Raw genomic sequence first — 7,572 nt, 5'->3', positions numbered from 1 at the left:
ATATTATATATTTTTTCATGGTTTTAGATATGTGCATTTAATTTACATATGCTCTCAGAATTTCAGTGATATAGTAAATTAGTTTGCAGCAATAATTAATCTTTGATATGTATGCAATTAAAATTTCATAATTTAAATTAACTTTATATGAATAGAGAATATTTGTTAAATTCAAATTTCATTTTTTCCAGCAATGGTGCATGAGAATTATTTAAATTTAACTTTACTTTTTATTCTTATGAAACAGTATATATATTCTGTAACTGTAGGGGGAAAAAGCATGAATTTTTCTCAGCTGTTTAAACAGTTCCCATGTGTAAAATAGTATTTCATTCCCCAAAATATTAGTTAATTTTCTCCTAATGTATAATGTCTTGCCTGTTCGTACAGTGTGATTAATGTCATGGTAATTTTGGATACTTTCTATAGATCTTGCATAATAACTACACATGTAAGTTATATACACATTCGTAAATCTCTTATGATATGAAAAGTTATTGCAGACTTTCACATAACTAGATATTCTCGATAACAGGTGACTTACCTTACTTCCGTAGACCATGATCAGAATTAAATAAACTTATAAGGTTATCATACTAAATTACACGAAAAGTAGCATGACATAAATAAATACAAAGAAATTAAATGTATTTACTGTACTAATAGATTATTATATTACATGACATTGGTTTTGCCCATGTATAATGGGAATGAAAGCCAGTTTTCCATAGAAAGTCATCTACAGGGGCATCTGTTTTCTTAAGCAGATTGCTTTTACCACATTTCAGTGACCTTGATTTAAGTATGAAACTGGATAATATTTTCTTTCTGCATGAAATGTGTTAACTAAGTTTTAGAAATATAAGCCATCTTGCAGTTACTGTGATAATACTAATTTTTGGTACCTCCATATTATACCATCAACCATGAAAGTTGTGCTAATTACTGCTGTGGAATTCTGAGCCAGACATTTGTATACAGCAGTTACAACAAACCATACATCAGTCTCTCTGCAGAATACATGAAATAACCCTGCTGTAAAAGTATTGGACACACTTCGTGGAAAAACATTCGTTCATTACTACTGTTTTATTCGCAGTCAAATTTTACCAAAAGCTCATTTTAGAATGCTATGAATACAAGTTGTCCACAGGTAATTGTTCCAATTTCTTACTGTTTTGTTCGCTATTTCCACACACAGTGGATGTTAATTCTTTCGACCAGCTGTAAAAGAACTGGAGTGCAATCACAAATGTGATTCTACCTAGCTTACCAAGAATTATTTTGGGTTACATACAAATGAAACCGCAGATGTTGCAAGTGTGGTGATATTAATTTTTGTTTTGTCTTCATTAACCGGAAAAATAAATTTTCCATTAATGGTGAAAAGGTAAGAAATATATGATAATAAGTATAATATTATAGTCATTTCAAATTACTGCAAGAATGTTTCATTATTCAAATAATAATAACAAAAAGCTATCTATACTATAATTATAGTGAAGTATAGATATTAAATAAATTTTAGAATCACCTATTTACTATAATTACTACAATTTAATGAAAAAAGGGTAGCTGAATTTTTTTTTTTTTTTTTGTGTGTGTGTGTGTGTGTGTTTGTTTTAACGTTTTATTGCATATTTTTTAATAATGAAAAAACAGTGACATATTTTTGTTAAAAATGGAAAGTAAACTCCTTAAAAAGACTGATTTATTAATATATCAACTATATTTAATGTTAAAAATCTGTGTATTAAAATTTCAGATGAAACTTTCTTTTGACTGAGGATTTATGTTTTTCTAGGTATGGAATGCTGGTCTGAGGGTTCTCTATGCTATAGGACAATGGCCAGGCAATACTCATGATGCATTTATATGGAGTGGACTGAAACAAAATCTAGATAGTATTTTGTCGCATCGTGCATATCTTTGGGAGATAGTGGATTATATTCGCATTTTATCACGGGAATATCTCTATAATGAGAAGCACAGAAAAGTTCGTGCAGCTATAGAGATCAAATCAAGATTTAGGGTACTGCACGATACTGGTGGAACACTATTGTATTCACAAAGCAAAATATGTAAAATGGTCATATCTGGTGGCCATTTTACATAATATATGCTTAAGGTATTGTGTTGAAAATCCTGAGATCGATGTGTTTGAAGATGATGAGTTGGTACCTTCAGAAAGTTTTCAGTCAGTGCATTGCACAATGAATTATCTTTAAATTTTGAAACTCGATAATAAAAACCCAAAGTGGGCAACAATGAACCTCTGGCAAAGGTGAAACCCCCTTCATAGATAATAAAGAATATATTATGAAAAAAATTACTTTCATAATATATTCTTGGGGACCCACAAGCCATGGTTTATATTTAAACCTGTAACTAAATGCACAACCCTAAATGATTTTAATTGATAATAATAATCCTAAATAATTTTATTAGTCCTGGTTTCAAATGCATACTGACAACTTTTATCATTATTGTTCTTCCCTCTGAATTTCTTGTTTCCATCATTTATGTTTAAAAACTCTTGACTACCAGAAATAACTTAATAGGCTTGATATATATATATTTTAGTGTTGGTATGCCAGTCATGATTTACAATAGTAAGTCACTATAAATTAGCATTGCACTTAATTTATCTTAAACTTAGCAATAAGATTTACTGCACCGAAATTCAGTTTCTTCCAAAAAGTCAAGTTTCCCTTTCGTCCCCTTCCGTGGGACAAGATAGAAAATTTCCATGTGACAATACACATTTAATAGCATAAGAACTTCATGCTTATTTATTATAGTATAAATTAAAACAATTATTTCACTCTATACTGTTTATGTATTATGTTTTACTCTATACTGTTTATGTCTTCTTGGGGGTGGGCAAAACAAATATTGGACAGTTCAATTTTCCTCCACCATTCCTGTGAGCGTATTCTTCGATTAAGCAGGGTTTTGCTCCAATTCCTGATTAGCATAATATGTAAAGAACAAACAGCCTATGATTTATGCCTCCATATCCTCTTGTATTATTTAAAGAACATACATTTTTGTTTTAATTCTAGATTTTAAAACATTAAAGGGAAAGATTGTTTTCTGAATTTAGATTTATATCATCATTAGGCATTCACTATAATAACTTACTGCATACTTACCTCAGTGGGTTTACCATTAAAAGAAATACATTTAAGTAAAATCATGAGTGTATAATAAATTGTTTTTCAGCCAAAAAAAGAGAAGGGGAAAAATAAATACAGTTTGATTCACTTAATTTTTAGTACGCGACTCAACATTGTTATTGTAAACTAGACATTAGCCATACTTTAATAGTTGTCATCTCTGTATTTTTAGAACTTCGAAATTAGAATGTCAATTTTATCTGCCATTGTTATGGAGCTGTAGGATATCGAATGTTATTTCTTCAATGATAAAAAGAAATGAAATTTTTAATACCACATCTCATTCATATAACTTATTAACATAATTGAAAAACAATTTAATTCATTTCGTGTTATATCTGAAAATTAAAATTTGTAATACATTGACTAAAGATTCTTACAGGTCTTATTCCCATTTTCCTCCAGGAAAAAGATAATTGCTGTGTAAAATGCATAAATATTTTCACGAGACTTATAATAGTGGTATTAGAATTATTATAATGTTTATGTCATATAATGGATCTCTGAATTTCTTTTAAATAATTTTTATAATCACAAAATTTTATAAAATTAAGAAAGTAGTAAATTTTACAATTAAAATATGAATCCCACACTGCAGAAATACATAAAAGAATGAAAACACTGTAATATTTCAAATGCACGATTTATTTTTTAATAAATTAATAATTATATTTTGATTTTCTATGACAGCAGACTGATTTGCAACTGATTGCTTATACAAGTCACATATTTCACACAGTACATTAATATATTCTTCTGCATTTCAATTATTTCCTTTTCTGCAGCTGTAATATCATCTCTCTTCCTTTTTTCTCTTCGGTCTCCTGCTTCGAATAGTTGAGCTTCTATCTGAGGGAAAATTTTAAAATATTCATTCAAATTCAAATATTCTTAATTTTTATATTTCATAATGTAAAACACTTTTTATAATTAATTAAACAATGAAACTTCTCTAAAAAGGAACAATTCATAATATTGATTTCTTTAACTTTCAATTTTTTTCCCTTTATAATTTTTAAGACTGTTTATAGATCAAGAGGATTTAATTATAATTATTTTAAATTCTTAGAATCTTGTTGTTAATAAAAGACATACTCTGTATATAATGTTCACAATAAACAATTGAAATAACTCTTTTGTATGAGAAATATTAATTTACATCTGTTATAATTAATTTATACCAGCGGTTCTCAGCCGGTGGTATGCAAAGAAAGAAAATATTTTTAACTATGAAATTCAAAAATCTCATAAAAAAAAGAATAGTTAATAGAAATTTCCTTTGATCGAAATTGACTTGAAGATTTGGAAAATGACACACTTGTTAACTTTTGGCTGAACCGAAAAAAAGAATTTAAAGGCATTTCAAATAAAGCTATCAAATTTGTGTTGTCTTTTCGCACAACCCGTTTGTGTGAAAAATGATTTTTTCCATGTTAAATTTGAAATATAAATACTCACCAAAATAAAAAGTGGATCCTAATTTACCATTAAATGAAATAAGAGCAGACATAAAGAAATTAAATATTAAAGTATTATAACTGAAATTTTGATAATCAAGTGAATAATTTAATTAAATTTAATTTTGATAAATAATCATCAGTTTTTAATCTAATAGTTTTTTATGTGTACATATTTAATACAAAGAGTGTGCAAATGGCAATATATATATATATTTTTAATTCTATTGAGGAATTGAAAAATAAATATTGAGGAATTGTAAAATTAGTGGTGGTATTAATGTTTTTCAGTTTTTGCTTAGATGGTTCACTACAGTCAAAAGGTTGAAAACCGCTGATTTATACCATTAAAGTTTTTCTGTTGGGAGGAAAAGGAAAAGAAGAATCCAGAAAACATTAGATTTTATGTAATAGATACAAACTTGTCATTCCTAAATGTCATCCTCGTGATAAAAGTGTGGAATTTTCTAATGTAAAAAAGAAAAAAGCATAAAATAAGCACAATTTACTCAACAATCTTGACTGAAATATACATGCTTTCAGAGATAGCATAAAGCAAGAAAAGTTTACTCAACAATCTTGATTGAAATATACATGCTTTCAGAAATAATATACAAAGCATACTGCATAATCAAAGTTATGAGTTTATATACTATGAGATACTATACATGTTTATAATATACCACGTTCCTGTACACCTAACACCTCGTCCACAATTTTCTATACAATTCATTAAAGATAGTTCCTGAAACATAACTGACTTAAGAGAAACATGCATACTTCTAATTTATGCATAATAATTTGACAAACATTGATTTCAGGTAAAGAGCTACATGTATTATATCAAAGAAAGAATGAATAAATGTAATTTGCCTTTATCCTACAAATACTTAAAAACATTTACATTAAAAAAATAATTATTCATAATGGTAGCAAATTTTTAATGAAAAACAAAACAAGAGTTGAAAACTTAATGCAGTTTTTGTCAATATTTTACTCTCTTAAAATTTATATAAATGTATAGAAACTTGAAATGCATACCGCATTTGGCTGGAAAACTTGTGGTATTGTGCTGCACTCTAGGGAAAGGGAAAAAGTATACAATGAAGCAATCATAAGAATAAAAGATATTAACATATTATTGAAACCACCTTAATAAAAGTTACCAAATTTTCAAAAATGTGCCAAACTCTGGCAACGATTATGTATCAAAATTTTTCAGGTAACATGCTCATGACAATTTTTCATTCAAGCAATGTCACCATTTTCATATGTGTTTCTTATGTTGTATTTCAAGTTCCAATGGATTTTAGATACGAATAGTTGTTTTAGATTAATTTCAGATTTAAAATACTGCTTGTGGAGCTTACCATCAAAAGACGAAGCTGTGTTAAAAGTTCTGCAGGAATAGAACATTTTAGTACAAAAATTTCTAATGGAAACAACTATGAGATGAATTTGGTACATAGACAAGGCATGCAGTATCAAGTTTATGTAATTCTCTGATTTTTTTTTTTAAGTGAAAACAGATCACTTGGCACAAGTGCTAAAAAATTAGACAAAAAATTTGTGGAAAATGTTTTTTTTTTAAACTATCATATAATTTTTATTTAATAATTCAAATTAGTATTTTTAAATTTGTTAAATGTTTTTTCCTTTGATATGTTGATAACATTTTGCCAACTTAGATAAATATTGATAGTTTGGTTATGCTAAAAGCAAGCTCCAAAAACAACGTACTTCTCCTGATAAGTATTTTTCTCTTTTCATTTATAAAGACCACTAAACTGATCCAGGTGTTTGTGTTAATACGTAAGTACCAAAATATATTGAAGAATGCACAATCAAAGATGGCAACCAGTATGGTAAAAGATATAATTAATATATGCAATGAAAGAAATCTTATTAAAAGACGACTTTCATTATCAGCAGAGAAGCATGACACAGTTACAGTAAAGAAATTAAGCTTTTGTTTCTGCACTTGTAGCTTTTAATAGCCAAAAATTGTTTTTTGAAATTTTGTGAAATAAATAAATCTGAACATAACTGATATCAAATGAGAAGGGGTTCAAACTTTCACTTAAGAAGCAGAAAGTGTACTGTAAATGCACAATATAATGAGCAGAACACAAAGCATAATACATTGAAAAAATGAAGAAAACACTCATGCAGCCAGCTTTTTCACTTGGATTTAAAAAGAGACTGGGATAACGGTGTTCAGCAGGCTTATCTGCTTGTAGATAGATGGGCTTATTAATTACTATATAATTCAAGAACTAATTAATTTTCATATGATAAACATGCCTACTGTCACTGAAGAATCATGCATCTGCATTAAACAATAAAAATATAACACAAATTTGAATTTTAAATTAAACTTACTGTTAGAAGAATTAAAACCAAATGCTGTAATTTGAAAATGGGGAAAAAAATGTGGTTTATATTTGAAAAAGCAAGTATTTTTGTCTGAAAAGTAAAATATATTTTACACACACCTGTTGCTCTAGATTACTTTGGAGGGAATCTATAAGATAAAGTAAATAAAGTTGTACACATTACATTACATGTCTGCATATTTCCTTCGTTTTCAGGTCTGGAACACTTCGTTACACCACAGTACAACGCAGTAAACACTTGACCATAAGCTCAGAGGAATTATGGGAACTGATGTTTTTTGTTTACATCGACACGCAGTCTCATTGGATATTGATGTAGTTTATCGGACAAGCTCTCCTGGCACGAGAGCAAACCAGCTCCCCATTGCAATTTTGACGTCATCAGTTACCAGAGCGGTAAAGCGTTGCACTTGAATTCGACTTTAGCAGCCGATAGCAGGAACGCCTCTTGCGAGCTAACATTTGCAATTTATCAGAGCGTTGCAGTTGAATTCGCCCCCAAGTGCGAGGCTTTGCTAATCGCAGTTCCTTCATCGCAGT

At 28.7% G+C, this 7,572-nt stretch overlaps 1 long non-coding RNA gene across 1 annotated transcript; it reads right to left on the bottom strand.

Moving 5' to 3' along the window:
• Positions 1-3,811: 3,811 nt before the first annotated feature.
• LOC146996074 (uncharacterized) lies at positions 3,812-7,461 on the bottom strand. The gene is made up of 3 exons (XR_015041933.1): positions 7,132-7,461; positions 5,678-5,715; positions 3,812-4,028 (listed from the first exon to the last, which is right to left on the bottom strand). It is a non-coding gene; the product is annotated as an uncharacterized LOC146996074 (long non-coding RNA).
• Between the last annotated feature and the right edge of the window lie 111 nt (positions 7,462-7,572).

Source organism: Stegodyphus dumicola, chromosome 7 (genome assembly GCF_044657685.1).
Source record: "Stegodyphus dumicola isolate Sdum_Otavi_A_Nest chromosome 7, ASM4465768v1".
NCBI lineage: Eukaryota > Metazoa > Arthropoda > Arachnida > Araneae > Eresidae > Stegodyphus > Stegodyphus dumicola.
The sequence above is the reverse complement of the archived record's forward strand: the minus strand, read 5'-3'. Positions and strand labels throughout refer to the sequence as shown.